The sequence below is a fragment of the Orycteropus afer genome, unplaced genomic scaffold (genome assembly GCF_000298275.1).
Source record: "Orycteropus afer afer isolate SDZICR_OR568_19922 unplaced genomic scaffold, OryAfe1.0 scaffold00655, whole genome shotgun sequence".
Classification (NCBI taxonomy): domain Eukaryota; kingdom Metazoa; phylum Chordata; class Mammalia; order Tubulidentata; family Orycteropodidae; genus Orycteropus; species Orycteropus afer.
In genome coordinates this window covers 1058410-1081543 of record NW_006922242.1, presented here as the reverse complement: position 1 = coordinate 1081543, position 23134 = coordinate 1058410, and the positions used below count along the sequence as shown (strand labels likewise).

The following is a 23134-nucleotide window of genomic DNA, read 5'->3' as shown; positions in this document are numbered from 1 at the left end:
GTATGAAAAGTGAATTTACTCTGTAAATCTTCACCCAAATCCTAAAAAAAAAAAAGAATATTAAAACTGGAAACCTGGTGGTGCAGTGGTTGAAGTGCTCAGCTGCAAACCAAAAAGTCAACAGTTCAAACCCACCAGCCACAATGGAGGTAAGAGATGTAGCCGTTGGCTTCTGTAAAGATTTATAGCCTTGGAAGCTCTATGAACCAGTTCTACTCTGTCCTATAGGATCGCTATGAGTCAGGATCAACCTGATGCCAATAGGTTTTAGGTTACATTAAAACTGGAGTCCCTGGATGGTGCAAACAGTTAACATACTCAGTTGATAACCCAAAGGTTGGAGGTTCGAGTCTACCTAAAGGTCCCTCAGAAGAAAAGCCTGGCAATCTGCTTCCAAAAAAGCAGCCACTGAAAACCCTATGGCACACAGTTCTACTCTGACAAACATGCAGTCACCATGAGTAAGAATCAATTCCACAGCAACTGGTTTTTAATGTTAAAAACACTACTGCAAAAAAATATTCTATTACTGACATCTTTGCGCAGTCATGTATGTCCAAAAGATGCCCAAAGGTAGAAACTAGGTTAAAAGGGCACGTGCATTTTCAGTTTTACTAAATCATGCAGACTGCTTTCCTAAATACATTTCTACTCCCACCATCAGTTAAGTGAGAACATCAGTTTCCCTACATCTTTGCCAGCATTAAAATATTATCATTCTTCTTCATCCTTAATAGTCTGATAAGTGGAAAATAAATCTCAATGTAAATTAAGTGACATAAATAAATAAAATCTCACCGTAGACTTCATTTTCATTTCTTTAATCAGGTATGAGGACACATTTTCATATGTTTCTTGGATATGTATATTTTTTCCCATGAAGTGCTCATTCATATATTTCTATGGAAGGCATTCTTTTTTTAAAAAAAAAAAAAAAAATTGATTTGTAAGTACTCTTATAAAAGTAGGAGCTCTGGTAGCATAGTGCCTAAGGCACTTGACTGCTAACCAAAAGGCTGGTGGTTCAAACCCACCAGACACTCCTCGGAAGGAAGGTTGGGCAATCTACCTCCGTAGTGATACTGCCTTGAGTCGGGGCCAACTCGACAGCACATAACAACACAACAGCAACTTATAAAAGTATGGATATCAGCTATTATTGACTAAGTATTTACTCTGGATGCTTAATCTCATTTAGTTCTTGCAACAGTCCTAGGAAATGGATGTACTTTATCTTTATATTACAAAACTGAAAAAACTGGGTAACTGCTGGTCTGACAGAGCCTGGTGGAACCACTGAGACTATGGCCCCTAGCTGCCCTTCAGATCTGGAATTGAACCCACACCTGTGGCTTCCAGCCAAGCAAAAGACAGGCATATGAGTTGAATATGTACCTGAGGTAGATATATTCCTTGGACAGAACAATCATGGGAGAAAGAAGGGCTGCTTATGCACAGACACAGCTCAGGGGGCAGGAGTGCATGGAGGGATGGACACAGGAAAGAGGTAACTACCAGGAGGAAGTGGGAGGGGAGCTGTTGCATTGTGGTAAATTGTAGTCAATGTCATGAGACAACGCGTGTGAGAACTACTGTATGGAAAGTGAATTTGCTGTGCAAACTTTTCCCCAAATCACAATTTAAAAAAACAACAACTGGGTAACAGAGTCATTAGCAAGTAGTAGGGCTGGGACTTGAAATGGGACATCTAAAGCCCACGCACGTAACCACACCATCAAACTGCTGCCCAGTCTGTGATTCGGATTTATATTGTAAACACTTTGTTGAGTTTGGTTTTTAGCTTTCGTTTTATTTATGGTATGTTTTCCTGCACAGAAATTTAAAGTTTTATATAGTCTAATATCTAAAAGTGTTCCTTTGTGGCTTTTAAATCTTATTTAGAAAGGCCTTCGTGTTATAAAATTACAGAAATTTTGTATTCTTTTTTTCCCCCCTTATTTTTATAGCTTTTGAAAAAGAAAAAAAAATTCACTTTCTAATCCACCTGTATACAGTATGAAGTAATATGTCCCTACTTTTCAAAAATACATTATAAATACAATGAAGCCCCTATGTTATTACAGAGTTCAAACTGTATTGTCCAAAAAAACAAGCAGGTGTCAGACTGACATATCTACTCAGTAGAAAATCCATTTGTTCATCCAACAAATACATAGTAAAAGCCTTTAAAAAAAAAAAAAAAAAGGCCATTGTTACAGATACAAACAGTTTTAAAACATGTCCACAAATTCTTTGATATGATGAACATCTCAAGGTAGGGTCTATTTTCTTCTCCCTTGCATCTGGGTGGGCTTGTGACTTGCCTGTAACCCAGTGGAAGTGACACTATGTGACTTCTAAGGCTAGGTCAAAAAAGGCCATGCAGCTTCTAACTGTGTTGGGATGCTCACTCTAGGGTAAGCCAGGAGCCATACAAGTGGTCTGAATGCCCTAAGGCCCTTCAGTAGACAGCACAGCTGAACTCCCAGGCAACAGCCAGCATCAACTGCTAGCAGTGAGTGAGCTGTCCTGCAAAACAGCTCTGTACCATCTTATATGACTATGACGCAATGCATCATCAGCTGCAACTGCGTAAGAGAACCCAGGCAAGAAATTAATTGCCTTTTCCAATTTCCAAACTGATAGGGAGCTGCAGAAACTGGGACGAAATTAGAAACTCCTAGACATATCCAGTAGTATTTATATACATAGTTTCACTCACTATGACTTGGAATCAATTAGAAGGCACACAACAACAACATTTATATAGTGGTTTACAGGCAGAGTTCCACAATTCTTGAATGAGGAAGAGGTACTTTTCCATTTCCCAGAAGCCTTAAGGAGACTATTATTTGGAAACTGACAGTTGTACCACTTTATAACCACTAAGCCAAAAACAAAACTCACTGCCATAAAGTTGATTCCGACTCATAGCAACTCCTTTTGGGTTTCTGAAGCAATAAGTTTTTATGGAAATGATTGCCCAGTCTTCCTTCCACAGAGTGGCTGGTGTGTTTGAACTTCCAACCTTCTGCTTAGCAGTCAAATGCCTTAGGCACTACACCACCAGAGCTCATTTCATAACCACTAGTATGGCTATAATGAAAAAAGAGGCAGAAGTGTTGGCGAGCATGTGGAGAAGGTGGAACCCTTACATGCTGCTGGTGGGAAAGTAAAATGGCACAGCTGTTTTAGAAAATTGTCTGAAAGTTCCTCAAAAGGCAAAAGATAGAGTTACCGTATGTCCCAGCCAATTCTACTCCCAGATAAATACTCAAGAGACATGAAAACAAATGTGTATACAAAAACTTGTATATGATCTAAAAGTGCAGCTACTGACCCCTCCCCATCTGGAGCAAAGAAGAGTGAAGAAAATCAAAGACACAAGGAAATAACTGATCCAAAGGACTAATGAACCATGTGAACTCCAGCCTCTGTGACCCTGAGATCAAGAACTAAATGTTGTCAAGCTACCACTGCTGACTGCTCTGAAAGGGATCACAATAGGAAGTCCCACATAGAGTGGGAGAAAAATGTGGAACAAAACTAAAAACCATAAAAACAAAACAGAAACACCCAACCTCACTGGCCTGACAGAAATTGGTAGAAACCCCAAGACCATAACCCTTAGACACCCTTCAAGCCTGGAACTGAACTCACCCCCGTGGCTCAACCTGCAGCCAAACGACAGGCCTAGGGTATGCACTCATTGAAACAATCAACCACAAAAAATCAAAAGGGCAGCATATGCCCAGGCATAAAGTTCAGAAGCTAGGAAGAAAAATGAAGAAAGATGAAAGGCAATGGTAAACTGAGGGAAGAAGTAGAAGAGTGCTGTTACACTATGGGGACTGCAACCAATGTCACACAAAAAAATGTACATGAACTGATGAATGGAAAAACAATATGCTCTCTAAATTTTTCCCAAAATCACATTAAGAAGTTAGGGGTAAAAAAACACAATTTTAGATTTTTATAGGGCATCATTAGAGAGATCACTCAGCTCTCCCTCACAATGAAATCAAAGAAGCAATAGTACTTTGATAGTATAATTATATTAAAAATACTTTCCCCTTAATTTCCAATTTCCTACATGGGGTTATAAATGATTTTAATCAACTTCTTTGTATTTCCATAAAATTTCTAAGTTGTCTAAAATAATCACAATACCTTTGTAACCACTAAAGCATTATTAAAATATACATGGAACTCAAGAATAGACAAACAAGAGCAATGAAATAACAATAGACCAGTAGCAACACATGATATAGGGACTTGATATTGTTAAAGATGACATCATAAATCAATGCCAAAGGGGCAGGCAGGCCATATCTTCTGACCTCCTCTAACCCCACAAGAGGAAGACAGAATCACCATCAAAAGCCCAAGGCCTATTCTTGTGAGGCCAAACATGCTGCCTCCCTCCAGCTCTTTCATCAACCCTGACACCAACCATTCCTCCTGCAGCACCCACCACCTTTCTGCTGGGTTCGATGATTTGCTGCAGTGGCCACACACAACTCACAGATCATGGGTTAAACAGGGAAGCACCAGGCTACAATTCAAGTTCAGGAACAATGCTCAGTCTCTCTCAGCCCACCATCTCTCAGCCAACAATCTCTCACAGTCTCTCTCCCAGCAGTGCGTGTCTCTCGGTGTTTCTCTCAGCAATGCAGGTCTCTTGTATCTCTTTCCCAGTAGTGTGTGTCTCTCAGGAGTGCAGGTCTCTCAGGAGCACGTTCTCTCAGGAGCATGTTTCTCTCAGCAGCACGTCCTTCTCAGCCAGCAGTCACAGAAAGACTTCTGCCTCTAGGAGGCCTCCTTTTCAGCCTGGCAGAGTGGCCAAACTAGGCAATCAACATCAGAATTCTAAGCACCTGAGAGACAGCAAACTTCCAGAACACTGCTTTGTGCCACTCTCAACAGAAATACCCCAGGTGGATAACTTTAATAATCAGGAGCTCCTCAGTTGCTCACAGCAAATTCGACTACGGAGTTTACAAAGACTTATGTCTAGAAAAGCCATACCAGGTGATTTACTATACCACAATCAATGCTGAAAGAATGAATCTTTTCTTTCTTATAGAAAGAAAAATAAAGTTAGTTTGCACCTTCCTTAATACACAAAAACAAATTCTGGGTGAGTTCAAGACCCAAACTTAAAAAACAAAACTGAAAATGGTGATTTTTGTCTGTTTAATTCACATGTGCAGTGCCTAGAAAAGTGTCTGGCATATAATAGATACTTTAATAAATATCTGTTGAATTAATAACTTAAAGAATAAAACAACAACTTTATAATGTCAGTGAAGGGAAGAATCTCTTAAATAAGGACCCAAAAGCACAAATCATAAAAGGTAGTAACTTTGACAATATTGAAGTTAAATATTTCATGGCAGAGTGTTGCAAACAGAATTTTCAAATTAAAAAAAAAAGGTAACATGAGAGCCACAAGGTGGTGCAAATGGTTAATGTGCTCAGTGGTTAGCCAAAAGGTTGGTGGTTCAAGTCCCAGAGACACTTCCAAGGAAAAGTCTGGTGATCTACTGCTGAAAAACTGCCACTGAAAGCTCTATGGAGCACAGTTCTACTCTGACACATTTGCCGTCTCCATAAGCTGTGGTTTATTTGTAACACGCAAGATAAAAATGCTAAATAGCCAGAATATAAAAAAACTTTTTTTTTCCCTTTCACATTTATCTTCAGTATAAGGAACCGACTTGATGGTGATTTTTTTTTTTTTTTTTTTTTTTTTTAAATCAAGAGAGTCCAGGTAGTGCAGTGGTTAATGTGCTGAAAGTGCTGGGCTGCTAACCAAAAGCTGGCTGTTCGAACCAACCAGCTACTCTGTGGGAGAAAGATGAGGCAGTCTGTTTCTATAGATTTACAGCCTTGAAAACCCCATGAGGTCAATCCTACTCTATCCCATAGGGTTATTATGAGTTGGAATACATTTGATGGCAGCAGGTTATAGTACAGAGAGGCAACAAAATACCCAGCCAGGATTACAGGCTTTAGTTGGAGTCTGACTACCTGGGTTTGAATCCTGGCTCTACTACTTCCTAGCTGTCTAGTACATTGCTTAACTTCTCTGTGCTTCAGTTTCCTTGTTTGGAAAAGGATGATGTCTTTAACTTTAAAAAATTGTGAGGATAAAATGAGTTTATAAGAATTTACTGTAGCACTTGCCACACAGAAATCACTCAGAAAATGTTAGCTATTATGATTCTTTTATTTGTTCCTTTCCCTCTTACTAGAACATAAGATTCATAAGACAGGGCTTTCTATTGTATTTCTACCACCTAAAGCAGTGTCTGACATATAAAAAGTACTCAATAAATATTTACTGAATGAATGAGAAATCAGTAAGAAAAAGACAATTGACAGAAGAATGTGCCAAGGATTGAACAAGCACTTCACAAGAGACTCTAGTATCCAATAACTTCTGCCATGCTGCTCAATCTCACCAGCACTGAGGAAAGTGAAAATTAAAAGCACCTCAGATACCTTTAAAAAATTTTTTTTGTTTTGTTTTTTTTTCAGATATCTTTTTATCCACTGAATTGGAAAACATTTTAAAGTCTACCAATATCTGAAGAATGTGAGGAAAAGGAAGTCTCAGATATAGCTCCAAACCAAACCAAACTTACTGCCGTGGAGTCAGATCTGACTCATAGTAACCCCTCCCTGGGTTTCCGAGGCGATATCACTATGGAAGTAGATTCCCCAACTTTCCTTCCGAGGAGTGGCTGGTGGGTTTGAACCACCAACCTTCTGGTTAGCAGTCAAACGCCTTAGGTGCTACACCACCGGAGTTCCTCAGATAAGGCTGGTGAAATGTAAATTGGTACAACCACTTTAGAGAACTATCTGGCATTGCTGTCACTGTAGCCATCACTATTATCCTAGTCCTTGTTGACATCATTATCATCATCATCATCACCACAGCTAACATTTCAGGTAATTTTTTTTTTAATTTGTATTGTGATTTGGGTGAAAGTTTACAGAGCAAATTCATTTTCCACATAGCAGTTCATACACATTTTGTCTCATGACATTGACTGCAATTTCCCACAGTATACCAGCTCTCTTGCTACTTCCTCTCCATACTTAACTCTTCCCTTGTCCTTCCCTCTATGCACTCCTGCCCCCTGAGCTGTCTCCATGTGAATATATAGCCCTTCTGTTCTCCCATGATTGATCCCTCCAAGGAGCATATCCACCTAATGGAAATGTTCAGCTCATGTCTGTCTTTTGTTTGGCTAGAAGGCACAGGAATGAATTCAATTCCAGACCTGAAGGGCAACTAGAGGCCATAGTCTCATTGATTCCATCAGGCTCTATGAGACCAGCAAACTGGTCCCTTTTTTTTTTTTTTTTTTTTTTTTTAATGCTTTTGAGTTTTGATCCACATTGTTCTCCCACTCTATCCCAGATCTCCTACACAGACCACCCTTGGAGTATTTGACAGTGGTAGCCGGCACCATCTAGTTCTTCTGGTCTTATGGTTATATAGACTGAGGATCATATAGTGTGCCAGTCATTTAGACTAATTGTTTCCTTGTGTCTTTGGTTTTCTTCATTCTTCTTTGCTCTGGAGGTGGAGAGACCCATCATTGCATCTAGATGGCCGCTTGCAAGCTTTTAAAAGCTTAGTCACTACTCACCAAAGTAGGATGCAGAACAATGTTTTTGTGTAGTATGTTATGCCAATGAGCTTGATGTACCCTGCAACCATGGTCTCAAGCCCACAAGTCCAACTACTCACTCCCTCTGGATAGCTTGCTGTGGCCATGGCCAAGAAGTCACCATAACTTTGCCCCTTTCAGCTCTGCTATATATCCACTTCAGGTACTTTCCTAAGTGTTTTATAAATATCAACCTTGTTAATCCTCAGAACAACTTTCAGAGGTTAATGCATTGCCATAGAGTGGATTCTGACTCACAGAAACCCTACTGGACAGAGCAGAACTGCCCCACAGGGTTTTCGAGGCTATAATCGTTTTTTGTTTGTTTGTTTTTTTAAGTGAGCCTTTTTATTGTTGTCTTTTTTCCTATTTTTAAATTGAAGGTTCCTTATGGGTCCTGTCTCCAATCAAGTGATCTCAACAGGGGAAAAGGGTACGGGAGTCACCTGGCATAGTGAGGGGTCAGGTCCACAACATCCCACTTATATTCAGAACTAAACAGACAAGCAGAGTCACTACTGGAAGATGACAACCTGGAAAGGGGGAGGGACAAGTGGGGGTAGAGTTTTTAAAAAAAAAAAAAAAAACCTCCCCAAACTGAGGTCTCTGGGGGGCTTGGTCTGGTTCAACCCAGGAGAAGTAAGATCAAAAGCAGACCAGGAAGGCCAGAACAGTCAAGAGGAAGAAGGTCCAGGGGTGAGAGGCTGCTTGGCAACTGGGGTGAAGGGACCGCCCTCCCCGTGCTGGGTTCCTCTCAGCCTCTCTGGTCTGGCAGGAAGGGGGCCTGAAGCACCCGCAGGAAGGTCTGAGGCTGCCGGATGCTCCAAGGTGGGGACTAGAGGGGACTCACAAGAGCTTGCCTTCCAGGGAGATGATGGTACTGCCCCTCAGCTCCTCTGCCACAATGTAGCAGTCGTTGACCATCTCGGAGCAGTTTGCCTGTAATTCATACTTGATCCCTCTCATTATCTTCTCTTTCTTTCCCCCCTCTTCCATAGATGCTTTTAATTTTTTTTTTTCCCTACCTTTCCCTTCACCCAAGTTAATATGTGTCTACCCTTCAGTTAGTGGTTTACCCTCCCTTTCTCACCCAGCCCTGGTAACCATCAAAGAATATTTCTTTTTTTGGGAAATTCTTTTCTTGACTTTTTATAATAGTGGTCTCATATAGTGTTTATTCTTTTGTGATTGACTAATTTCACTCAACATAATGGCCTCTTAGTTCATCCATGCTATGAGATGTTTTGCAGATTCATCATTGTTTGTTAACATTGTGCAGTATTCCACTGTGTGTTTGTACCATAGTTTGTTACTTCACTCCTCTGTTGGTGGGCATTTGTTTCCATCTTTTTGCTTCTTTGAATAGTGCTGTGATGAACTTGGATGTGAATATATCTGTTTGCTCTTATTTCTCTAGGATACATACCTAGTAGTGAGATTGTTGGATCATATGGTATTTCTATTTCTAGCTTTTTGAGGAAGTGTCATACTGCTTTCCACAGTGGCTGTACCATTTTACAGTCCCACCAGCAATGTATGAAGGTTCTAGTCGCTCAACACCCTCACCAGCATTTGCTGTTTTCTATTTTTGAACTTTGCTATTAGTGCTGGGGTGAGATAATACACCTCCCTCTTGGGAGCTCTGGCAGCGTAGGGCCTAAGGCATTTGACTGCTAACCAGAAAGCTGGAGGTTCAAACCCAGCAGCCACTCCTTGGAAAGAAGGTTGGGCAATCTATTTCTGTAGTGACCCGGCCTCAGAGACCCAAGGAGGGGTCGCTATGAGTCGGATCCGACTCGGTAGTGAGTTTGGTGTTTTGTTTGGTTTTGTTCTCCTTGGTCTCATAGGTCACATCTCTCTAATGGCTAATGATTGTGAGCATTTTTTCATGTGTTTGTTAAGTGCCTGAATGTCTTCTTTGGTGAAGTGTCTGTGTCCTCCACCCATTTTTTAACTGCATTGTCTTTTTGTTATTAAGTTGTTGAAGTGTTCTATAAATTTTAGTTATCCCCTTGTTTAACAGGTCATTGCCAAAATTTTTTTCCCAGTCTGTAGGTTCTCTCTTTACTGTTTTGGTGAAATCTTTTGATGTGCTTAAATGTCTATATTTAGGAGGTCCCAGTCATCTATTGTGTCTTCTTGTATTTGTGCATTTTTAGTTATATTCAATAGTATATTTATGCCCTGAATTAGGGTCCCTAGTTTTGTCCCTATTTTGCTTTGATAGTCTTTATGGTGTTAAGTTTCACATTCAGGTCTTTGATCCAACTTGAGTTCATTTTTATATATGGTGTGAGATATGGTTCCTGCTTCATTTTTCTGCAAATGGTTAACCAGCTTTGCCGGCACCATTTATTAAAGAGACCATCTTACTCATTTAATGAATTTTAGCCCTTTGTCAAAGCTCAGCTGTCCATAAGTAGATGGATTGTTTTACTTCTGGGTTCACAATTTTGTTCCATTGGTCTATATGTCTGTCACTGTACCAGTACCAGGAGGTTTTACTTACCATGGCTATATAGCAGCTTTTGAGATTGGGAAGTATGAGGCCTCCTACTTTTTTCGTCTTCTTTAGTAGTGCTTTACTTTATTTTCTATATAAAGTTGTGATTAGTTTTTCCATTTCTTTAAAGAAAGATGATGGAACCTGGATCAGAATTGCACTGTATCTGTAGATTGCTTTGGAGACTATTGACAATTTCATGATGTTAAGTCTTCCTGTCCATGAGCATGGTATTGTCTCCCATTTACATAGGTCTTTTGTAATAGTGTTTTGTAGTTACCTTTGCATAGGTCTTTTGTGTTTCTGGTTAAATTTATTCCTAAGTATTTCATCTTTTGGGTAGTTACTGCAAATGGTGGTGCTTTCTTAATTTCCTTTTCAGAGTTCTCTTTGTTAGTGTAAAGGAATTTGACTGATTTTTGTATACTGATCTTGTACCCTGCCACTTTACTGAAACTATCAGTTTCAGTAATATTCTTATTGAATCTTTGGGATTTTCCATGTATAAGATCATATCATCTAAAAATAGTTTTAGTTCTTTGCTAATATGGATTGCCTTTTAGTTCTTGATTTTGTTTTCTTGCTCTGGCAAGTATTTCCAATACAACATTGAATAGGAATAGTGATAACAAGCACCCTTATCTGGTACCCACTTATAAGGGGAATGTTTTCAGTCTCTCCCCAGCCTGTCACCTTTTTCTTGATGGCTATCCTAGTGGCTACGGCACTTGACTGCTAACCAGAAGGCTGGCGGTTCAAATCCACCAGCCACTCCTCGGAAGGAAGATGGGGCAATCTACTTCTGTAGTGATACTGCCTCGGAAACCCAAGGAGGGGTCGCTATGAGTCGGGTCTGACTTGATGGCAAACAACAACAACAACAACATCCTTGGAGCTAGTATAGATCACTCTGCATTTAAGGGGTGTAGTCTCAGGTTACCAGAAGATAAACACCAGGTCTTCTTTCTTGCTCTCCTTGGTCTCAGAGATTACATCACAGAAGGCATAGCAGAAGTCCAGCAGCATTTTATAAATTCATGATGTAGGGATCATCAACATCTGGCCCTCATTACCAACCAGGATTTCCTTGCCCTCCTCCAGATGTACTTCTTGTCCTCACTCAGGGAGAAGAGCACCACCTTCTTGCACTTCTTCACCTCCTCTGGCATAGATGATTTGTGCACATTCATGTCACTGAACAGCATCAGAGACAGCTACACCAGAGGCCATGTTTCCAAAAGCAAAAGGAATATGGCAAAGAGCCAGAGAAGACAAGAGCCATCACAGCAGCTGCTGGAATCCAACCAATGCTGTAATCTTTACCAAAGTAGACTGCCACATCTCTCTCCTGCACAGCAGATGGTGAGTTTGAGCTGTGGGCCTTTTGGCTAGCAGCTGAGTATTTAACCACTGTGCCATGAGGGTTCCTTTTAATAGGTTAAATCCTCTCATTATTATTCCCATTTTACACAAAACTGAAATATAGAGAGGTTAAGTAAGTCATCGAAGGTCACATAGCTAGTAACGGCACAGCCAGGGCTGGAATCCAGCCAGTCTGGCTCCAGGATCCCTGTAATTACTATGCTATACTGCCTCTCATTATACATTTCTACTGGTAGAACATCTTTTTGGCTACTTATTGGAAAGTTTTGTCTTCTTTTGTGAACTGCTTATTCATGATCTTTGGATCTTTTCTGTCAGCCTTTTTTTTTTAAATCAATTTGTAAGTGATCTTTAAATACTGTATGTGTCTATAGGTGTGCTCTGTTTCAGATACCAAATGAGTACTAGAAGGAAAGGTTCTAGAAAGGAGAAAAATACATGAAGAGGTTTTGGTACAGCTTGTGCAAAAAAAAACAAAGGTAACAGAAAGATGTATCACACTGTACTACTGATAGATGAGAATTCACACCCACAGCTCTGGGAAGTCAGCTGAGGCTGTCAGTTTGTCTGGTGGCTGGTCACAAGTTTTTCCTCATCCTGGATTGGGCCACTCATCTGGTGTCCAATGCAGTAATGGATTTCACCTGCAGTTTAGGTTTTTGAGAAGTCACATGAGTGAGTTACATGAGTAACTTTGCTTCTGCCAGTGGCTCACCTATGAAATTCTACTGCTAACGTCTTTACCCATTTTCCACAAAATATACTGTTCAATCTATGAGGGCGCTGGTAGCTCAGTGACAGAATTCTCACCTTCCATGCAGGAGACCCAGGTTTGATTCCAGCCAATGCACTACAAGCTCAGCCACCACTCCTCTGTCAGTGAAGGTTAGTATGTTGCTATGATACTCAACAGGTTTCAGCAGAGCTTCTAGACTAAGACAGACTAGGAAGAAAGGCCTGGCAATATACTTCCAAAAGCCAGCCAATGAAAACCCTATGGATCACAATGGTCCAATCTGCAAGCTATTGATCATGGAGATGGCAAAAGAGTTTTGTTCTGTTGGGCATGGGGTTGTCATGAGTTGGGGGCCGATTCAACTGCAGCTAACAACAACACAATGTTTAGTCCAGAGCAAGAAGCTAATCTTCCAGCTGTCATGATACGGTTTCTGACCTAAAGTAAGATTTCAGCCAGCTCACTGGTTCTGTGGCTTCATCCCTTTCTCAGGATGTCCCTTCTCCTTTTGAGACTGAGTTAGGCACTATCAGTCAGAAGTTCTTCAAAGCCACATTACCTCTGGTGAAAGTACTAAGTCATGAACAAGCCCTAGGAAGGCTCATAGCTCAAAGCTGCTCCAGAAGTGGATGACCAGTGAAGAAAGGAGATCATCATAAAGGTGAGCCAAGAAAGCAGGTGGCTACAGCTACTGAAGCTGAAGCTTTGAGTAGAGGTGACTGTGAGGCCAGCCAATAGCTTAAATATTTACACGTGTGGTTAGCAGCAGAGAGTGGCTGGCTCTGGGGAATGGAAGAACAATAAAAACTGGATTTAATACAAGCCTGGCTCAAGTAGAAGAACTTTGATGATTCCTTTTGCTAGCTTCTGGTCTATAGTTTATTAAGCAATCCCCTCTCTTAGATATTCAGTTGTTTCCAATGTTTTGGCTCCCCTAAATCCTTTCTGTTCCTGCCATGAAAAAAGAACTGGACAGTGCTTGGCTACCATTACTGAACATTTTGATCAAAGATTCTATAGAAAAATCCTGATGAAAGGGAGGAAAATGCAAAACAGAATTTCAAATTCTCATGGATTCCAGACTTTATGGAGCCATGAAGACTAGAAGAACCCTCAATACTATTGCTCTTTAAACCTTAAACTGAAAACATCCTCTGAAGTCTTCTTAAAAGCAAACAATAGTTAAGATTAACTAGTAAGAATGTCTGCCTTGAGCATTAGCAACCTCTCCTTGGGTTTCCAAAGCAGTATCACTACAGAAGTAGATTGCCTAGTCTTCCTTCCGAGGAGTGGCTGGTGGGTTTGAACTGCCAGCCTCCTGGTTAGCAGTCAAATCCTTATGTACTATGCCACCAGAGCTCCTCTCTCTATACAGGGTCAAATGGACAAGAGCAATTCAAAAGATCAGATAGGAACCTTATGGGGCAGTAAGTTTATGTTAGTGAAGGAGAAACAATTCCTGCAGGTGAAAATGGCTGCACAACTCGAAGAATGTAATCAGTGTCATTGAATTGTACATACAGAAACTTGAACTGGTGTATTTTTTGCTGTATATATTCTCAACAACAATAAAAAAGAAAGAAATTATATATATTTAAAAAATCATTCCAGTTTTAACTGCCATCAACTCTAATTCATGGTGTTGCCATGTGTATGTATCAGAGTAGAAACTCTCCATAGGATTTCCAATGGCTGATTTTTCAGCAGTAGATCACCAGGCCTTTCTTCCAAGGCCTCTCTGGGTGGACTAGAACCTGTAACCTTTTGGACAGCCACCAAATGTGTTAAACATTTGCACCAGCCAGGGACTCCCTTCAAATCCTTACCATATCCTCAATGTGAAAAAGTATGTACTATCTCACTAGCCTTCTCTTTCTAAAATTACCTCATTATTACCAAACAATTTTGGTGTCTACTTCACATAAAAAACAATTTTGATAAGCATTAATATTAAATTACACTTAAAATAAAATGTTACCAATAGGCATTGGCTAGAAACTAGCATGGTGTTAAGTTAGTACGAAGGAAGACATATCTGACAGGTAGTCTGAGATCAGAATAAAGGAGGAAATATAAAATGCTAAAATATTTTTACTTATCCTTAAGATCATTATATATAGCTGAAAGACAAAATACAAATTGTTCAGTCATTCAACAAATTTCTTAAAGGCTTTTTCTGGCACAACCTTAGGTTATAGCACACCTATAGACACATACAGTATTTAAAGATCACTTACAAATTGATTTAAAAAAAAAAGGCTGACAGAAAAGATCCAAAGATCATGAATAAGCAGTTCACAAAAGAAGACAAAACTTTCCAATAAGTAGCCAAAAAGATGTTCTACCAGTAGAAATGTATAATGAGAGCAAAACTCTTCCTAAAGATGAAGAAAACAAGTTGAAAAGCCAATTTTTTTTTTTTTAAGGGGTTGAGGGAGTTGGCAGAGTCCAGGCTCCAGGACAGTACAAATGAGTGAAAAAATTGCTCTATTTCTTACAGACTTTTCTCACCCATGCTCATAAATGTTATTCTGAATAGGTGCTCAACACTAACTCCTACTTATATGACTTCTTCCCCTTTCTGGGCCTTTCAGAGTTTAGTAAGTAAAGATAATTAACACATCCAAAAATTCTTTTCTCCAGCTGAGATTTATTTTAATATTTTATTAGTGTTATTATATTTAATATTATTAATGTGTGTCAGCAAGGTTAATAATGTGAGGTGCTTTTCCAAATTATATTTCTATTTCTAAATTCCCTTGCCTATCAAATTTTCAATTTTTACTTCTTCTCTACATATCCCAATGCTGATCATGGAACTAGTCAGTTCTTTCATTAGATTCATGGTTCCTTATTTGGATGAAATCCTTGTGGTCAGAGGGTATAGTAACTACCACTGTCATCCACTTGGAAGGGATGTAGGAGATCCTGCATAGAGAGGGAGAACAATGTGGAACAAAACTCAAAATCATTTGGAGGGGAACAAAAAAAAAAGGGGGATGGTTGGGACCAGTTTTGCTGGTCCAATAGAGCCTGGTGGAACCACTGAGACTATGGCCCCTAGCTACCCTTCAGGTCTGGAATTGAACCCACACCTGTGGTTTCCAGCCAAACAAAGTACAGGCATGTGAGTTGAACATTTACCTCAAGTAGACACATGCCCTCAAGAGAACAATCATGGGAGAAGGAAGGACAGCTTATGCACAGGGAGACAGCTCAGGGGGCAGGAGAGTATGGAGGTATGGACACTGGGAAGTGGTACTATGGGGAGGAAGTTGGAGGGGAGCTGTTGCATTGTGGTAAACTGTGGTCAAGGACATGAGACAAAGTATATGTGAACTGCTGTATCGAGAATGAATTTGCTCTGTAAATCTTCACCCAAATCACAATAAAAAATAAAAAAAAAAAAAGATTAAGACCTATTTTATCACTCCAGTGGTTTTCCATCATACTCAAAATAAAAGTCAAAGCTGATAAAATAAATAAATAAATAAAGTAAGTAAGCTCTTCAACTTATAAATGAAGACATTGATACTCTGGTTAACTCCAACATCAAACTAAGGGTGAGTGACAGCAATTTCTTTTTTTTATTTTTATTTTAATTGTGATTTAGGTCAAAGTTTACAGAGCAAGTTCACTTTCCATACAGCAGCTCACATACACTTTGTCTCATGACATTGACTACAATTCACCAAAATGCAACAGCTTCCCTCCCACTTCCTCCCCATAGTTACCTCTTCCCTGTGTCCTTCCTTCCATGCACTCCTGCCCTCTGAGCTATCTCCCTGTGTATGCACAGCCCTTCTATTCTCCCATGATTGTTCTCTCCCAGGAGTGTATTTACCTAATGTAAATGTTCACTTCATATGCCTGTCTTTTGTTTGGCTAGAAGCCACAGGAGTGGGTTCAATTCCAGACCTGAAGGGCAGCTAGGGGCCCTAGCTAGGGGCCCAGTCTCAGTGGTTCCATTAGGCTCTATTAGACCAGCAAACCCGATCCCTTTTTTTTTTTTTTTTTTTTAATGATTTTGAGTTTTGTTATACATTGTTCACCCACTCCATCCAGGATCTCCTATACAGATCCCCCTTCAGGTGGTTGACAGCGGTAGCCAGGCACCATCTAGTTCTTCTAGTCTCATAGTCCTATAGGCTGAGGATAGCATGGTGTACCAGTCACTTGGGCAAACTGTTTCCACGAATCTTTGGTTTTCTTCATTCTTCTTTGCTCTGGATGAGGAGAGACCCATCGTTGCATCTAGATGGCTACTTGCAAGCTTTTAAGATCCCAGTTGCTACTCGCCAAAGTAGGATATAGAACAATGTTTTGTACAGTGTATTATGCCAATTGCGCTTGATGTCCCCTGCAACTATGGTTCCAAGCCCACAGGTCCAACTACTCGCTCCCTCTGGGTACCTGGCTGTGGCCAAGAAGTGACTACAATCTTGTCCCTTGTCAGCTCTACTATGTATCTGGGAATTCTTACAGAAACATACCAATACACTTGTAGACCCCGATACATGGTCTTGGGCATACTCCCCCCTACACAGACATACCTAATAGTTCAGCCTGTCCACCCATCTAGCCACCTGTATATCCATGTTTGCCTTCACTGACAATGCATTACTGTACAAAAGGGTGCAAAAGGGTTCATCTTTGTTGTCTGTACCTTCCATGTACCTCTCTATGTCTTCCTCTTCCTCAGTGCCACCATGTTGATCACTCACATTTGGTACATTTACCTTCTCTTCACCCAAATCAATATCTGGAGTGACAGCAATTTCTTGAATCCTAGTTTAATACTCCTTTAATCACCACACTGTCTCCCTAAAACTTGTTAACTGAAAAAGATTTTAAAATATTTATTAAGAAGTATTCTGGGGAACTGTTGTATGCATAAAAATCTTAATTTCAGCACTGTTTATTATCATAAACAACTGGAAACTACTTCATTGTCTGTTAACAGAGGACGGGTTAAATGAATAATGCTACATCCATTCAGGAGCTTTGGTAGCATAGTGCCTAAGGCACTTGACTGCTAACCAGAAGGCTGGCAGTTCAAACCCACCAGCCACTCCTCGGAAGGAAGATGGGGCAATCTATTTCCATAGTGATACTGCCTTGGAAACCCAAGGAGGGGTCGCTATGACTCGAGTCTGACTCGACAGCACATAACAACAACAACATCCATTCAATGACATAACACACAACTTTTTCCAAAGTGAGGCTGAATCTACGTGTTTTGATATACTGTGATCTACTAGACACAGTAACTAAAAAAAATTAAGGTTATACAAGTGGCAAGGAATGCTAGCATTTGTGTATATATGTGCATGCACACACACACACAGACATACACCCATCCCTATATCATTATCTATGTTTAGAATACACTGGAGAAGACACCAAAAATGGGAAACAGAAACTGCCTGTGGGGAAGGAAACTCAATGCTGGAAGAATGAGACTAACTTTTCACTGTCTACCCTTTTGAATTTTGTACCCTGTGCTTATATTACCTTTTCAAAAAATTAGCAGCCATATCTGAAAGGAAGAACAAAAACTATCTCTAGCCACAGATAACATGATCTTATGAATATAGAAAATCCCGAAGAAGCCACAAGAAAGCTACTAAAGCTAATAAACAAATTCAGCAAACTTGCAGGGCAAACAATCAAAATGCAAAATCAGTTATATGTTTCTATATATCAGCATTGAGCAGTCTGAAAAGGAAATTAAGAAAACAATTCCACTTACAATGGTAACTAAAATAACAAAATACCGAGGAAAAAATTTAACCAGGGAGATAAGACTTGTACAGTGAAGACTGTAAAACATTGCCGAAAGAAGTTAAGAAGGGTGGCACAGTTAAGCACTCGACTACTAACCAAAAGAGTGGCAGTTCAAAGCCACCCAGTAACGTCTCAGAAGTAAGCCCTAGCTATCTGCTTCCAAAAGGTAACAGCATTGGAAACCCTAGAGAACAGTTCTCTGCACACATGAGGTTGCCATACATCAGAACTGACTCAATGGCAACTAACAACAAATAAGTGGAAAGACATCTCCTGTCAATGGATTAGAAGACTTAGCTGTCAATACTCCCTAAAGTGATCTACAGGTTCAGTATCATCCCTATCAAAATTGCCACAGTCCTTTTTTTGGAGAAATGGAAAAGGTGATCCTCAAATTTATATGCAATTGCAAGAGGCCCCAAATAGTCAAAACAATCTGGAAAAAAAACACAAAATACGAGGACTCACACTCCCTGATATCAAACATACTATACTGTCATTGTTAGCTGCTATGCTATCAAAATGCTCTGAGAAGCCTCCAAGCATGGAGACCTTATGTACCAAATAACAAAATGTTGCCAGATTGTTTGTTATCCTCACAATTGCCAGCATGTTCCAGTCCATTATGTGGCTATCATGCCAACTAAGCAAGCTACAGAGATCAAAACAGTCTGGTACTGGCATAAGGATAAATATATAGACCAATGGAATGGAATTGAGAATCTAGAAACAAATGCATACATCTGTGGCCAATTGTTTTTTGACAAGGTTGCTACTAAGTCCATTCAACGAGGAAAGAATAGTCTCTATTAAGTACTGTGAAAACTTCTCCACAAGCAGAAGAATGAAGTTAAACTAATACTTCACACCATCTACAAAAACTAACTCAAAATAAGTCAATGACCTAAATGTAAGAACTAAAAAAGTAAAACTCATAGGGTAAAACTTCAAGCCCTTGTTTTTGACAATGGACTCTTAAGAGATAATACCAAATGCACAAGAAACAAAAGACAAAAATAAGTTGGACTTCATCAAAATTAAAAACTTTTGTGCATCAAAAGACTTTATTAAGAAAGTAAAGAGACAGCCTACATAAAAGGCTTTGGTAACCATGTATCTGATAAGAACTTACTACTATCCAGAATATATAAAATCTGTTGCCATCCCGTCAATTCTCATAGCGACCCTGTAGGACAGAGCAGTCACCCTATAGGGTTCCCAAGGCTGTCATCTTTATGGAAACAGACTGCCTCATCTTTCTCATGGAACTGCTAGTGAGTTCGAAGGGCCAACCTCTTGGTCTGCAGCTGAGTGCTTAACCACTGGTACACCAGGGGTCCTAGAATATACCAAGATCTCCTACAATTCAACAACGACAAAAACAACCTAATTAAAAACTGGCAAGGGACTTGAATAGACATGAAAAAATGCTCAAATTCATTAGTTATCAGAAAATGCAAATCAAAATCACAATGAGATACCACTTCATATCCTCTAAGATGGCTATTATCAGAAAAACTGAACATAATAAGTGTTGGCAAGGATTTGGGGCAATTGGAACCTTTATGTACTGCTGATGGGAAGTAAACTAGTGCAGCCACTGTGGTTTCTCAAAAGAGTTAAACATAGAGGAGTTCTGGTAAGATGGTGGAATAGGCAGACAAACTGCACAGATCCTCTTCAACAAACAAAAGGGGATACCAGTTAACACAGATACAGAGGATAATCCTGGAGCCCTGACCTTTGAAGGGAAGTTGGACTGACTCCAACTTGTGGAAGAACCTGCATGAAAACACTGAAAAAGGAGACATAGGAAGCTACAGTCTATCAGTGATCCTGATGGCACGGATAGCTTGGATATTGCCAAGTGGTGTTGGGACCTGATAACTGACCTAAAGATCGGCCTGCTAGCCAGGGGCTGCATGGAGGACTGCACTGGTGGCTGGTGAATAAAAGTGGAAGCAGCGAAGAGGGAGACAGGCTAACCCATGGACTTCTGGCTGTCCAGAGGGTGCAGTTAATTTGAATGTTTACAAGCAGTTCGACTATTCTGGATATTTAAAGTGACATCATTCTCTCAGATTCCAGGGACCTAAGAATAAGCTCCACTTATTGGGAACCACGTGGATATTCTGGACATGAACAACTGGAAAGATGCGTTATTCCCCTTGTACTCTCATACCCTACACCCTCTCTTGGTGCACGGAGCTGCAGCCATCCCTCATTCCCACCCACTTTCTGGGCCAGCAGGAATTCCGTCCCTGTCTGTGTGCTCTGACAGAGCCCGGGAGCCCTGCCCTGCCCAGATCTTTCTTTCTTTTTTGTTCAGTTTGTTTTTGTCTGTTTTAAAATTATTCTTCTTCCTTCCTTTTTTTTTTTTTTTTTGTACCTTATGTTATTATTCTTTATTCCTCCCTTCCCAGGTTCTACTTTTCAGTTTTTTCTCTCTTCCTTGTTCCTGGTTCCTATTTTTTTTCTTTCTCATGGTTCTCCCCATTCCTTATTTTTATTTTTTCATTTTCCCATTTTTTTCTTCATTATTTTCCTACTCTACCTCTTTTGTCTTATTGCCCCTTCCCCAGATTTGCAGGTTTGTTTATTTTCACTCTTCTTTTTTTGGTGATTGTTCCTGTCTGTTATGTGGTGTGTTTTTTGTCTGCTTGCTTTTACCCTTTTGATGGTTTTTTGATTGTTGTTTTTGTCTGAGTGGGAGACAGCAACTGTGCCCATAAGATGTAACCACACCTCCTGCAGTTCCACTTACTGAGTGAGAGCCACCACTTCCTTCTCCACCAACTGGCCAAGGATAAATGACCACCAAGAAGAGCCTAACTCACCCTTAACTGCTCTTCACAAATAGTTAACAGAGATCTAAATACAAGAATGTCACAATGTCTCGGAGACAAGAGACCATCACAGTCCACACAAAGAATTAAGATAAAGTGGTAGAAACAATGGAGCAGGATACAGACCCAGAACATATCCCTAAGGAAGAAGTAGCATTGGAACTCCCTGATAAGGAATTCAAGAGAATTATATTTAGGTATCTTCAAAGGATTGAGAGACAGCTCAAGGAAAACACTAACAAAATTAAGGAAAACACAGACAAAATTCTAGAACAATTTTGGAAGAAACAAAATGACAAAATTAATGAAACATTAGAAATTATACAAAATCTACAGATAGAAATACAGGAGATTAATACTAAATTTTCAGAAATAGATAACACATTGAAAGGGCACAGGAGTAGAATCAAACCAATGGAAGATGTAGTTACTGACAATGAAGACCAATACCTGAATACTTCTTTGGAATGGGCTCAATCAAAAAAAGATAACAAAATGAAGAAAGCCTAAGATTCATGTGGGATACCATCAAAAGGAATAACCTACGTGTAATCGGAATTCCAGAACAGGAAGGGAAAAATAAGATTTGTGTGGGATACCGTCAAAAGGAATAACCTATGTCTAATAGGAATTCCAGAACAAGAAGAGAAAAAGAAAACCACTGAGAAGAATTTCCATGATTTGTTGGAAGAGAACTTCCCTTATACGATGAAAGATGAGAATATATCCATTCAGGAATTTGAATGAACCTCAAACTGGAGAGACCCCAAAAGAAAATCACCAAGACATACCATCATCAAACTCACAAAAACCAAAGACAAAGAAAGAATCCTGAAAGCAGCATGGGAAAACGAAAAGTTACCTACAAAAGACAACCAGTAAGAATAAGCTCTGATTTTTCAGCAGAACCCATGCAAGTGAAAAGGCAATGGGATGGTATATATAGAACACTGAAAGAGAAAAATTTCCAACCAAGAATTATATAACCAGCAAAACTGTCCCTCAAATATGATGGTGAAATTAGGACATTTCCAAATAAGCAGAAATTAAGGGAATTTGTTAAAACCATACCCATCTTACAAGAGAACCAATAATAGGAAACAACAACCGACCATTAATACACAAGATGACATAACCCAGAACCCGACACAACTCTGGACGTACCCAAAGTAAAATAAGCCTACAAGATTGTAAGCAGGGAACTAGAGACATCAATTGGCAAATGAGGACAACTACAAACCAAAAAGAGGGAAAATACTGTGTAGTTACATAACTTCTAAATGCTGAGGAAGTCAAGAGAGTTACAAGATAGAATGGACTGTTCTAAACTTGGAGAGAAAATTATAAATCACAGGGCAACCTCAAAGAAAAATGATAAACCTTCACATCACAATAAAAAAGAAGACAAGTACAAATATTTAGCAAATACTAAAACAACAGCAACAAAGCAAATGATAACATGATTCATAAACATAATGAGCTTAGCATAGAAAATTATATAGACCAAAGAAACCAGCAACACCATGAAAAAACACGTAACAAAATGACAGCAGCCAATTCATATCTGTCAATAATTACACTGAACATCAATGGACAAAATGCACCACTCAAAGAGATGGAGAGTTGCAGACTGGATAAGAAAGCATAATCCAAAAATATTCTGTCTATACAAGAGACACGCCATAGAGAGAAAGACAAAAACAGACTAAAAATCAAAGATTGGAAAAAGATATAGCAAGCAAATAGCAACCAAAAAAAGAACAGAAGTGGAAATACTAATTTCTGATCACACTGACTTTAAGACAAAAACTACCATAAGAGACAAGGAAGGACATTATATAATGATCAAAGGATCAATCAAACAAGAAGATATAACCATAGTAAATACCTATGGACCCAATGAAAGAGCCCCAAAATACATAAATCAGACTTTAATGGAATTGAAAATAAAAAAAAAGATGACTCCACAGTCAGAGTGAAAGACTTCAATACACCAGTTTCAGTGAAAGATGGAACAACTGAAAAGAAACACAACAAAGACATGGAAGAGCTAAACAATACAATCCACCAACTTGACCTTATAGACATCTACAGAGCACTTCACCAAACAACAGCACAATATACATTCTTCTCCAGTGCACATGGAACATTTTCCATGATAGACCATATGTTAGGCCATAAAGCAAGCCTT

The 23134-nt window shown here is 39.6% G+C and overlaps 1 protein-coding gene and 1 pseudogene across 1 annotated transcript in view; both read right to left on the bottom strand.

Annotated features, from left to right (window-relative positions):
* NMT2 (N-myristoyltransferase 2) overlaps positions 1-23134 on the bottom strand; it is a 116708-nt gene that overhangs the window by 78328 nt on the left and 15246 nt on the right. The window lies entirely within an intron of this gene.
* Positions 8535-11421, bottom strand: LOC122151692 (annotated as a pseudogene).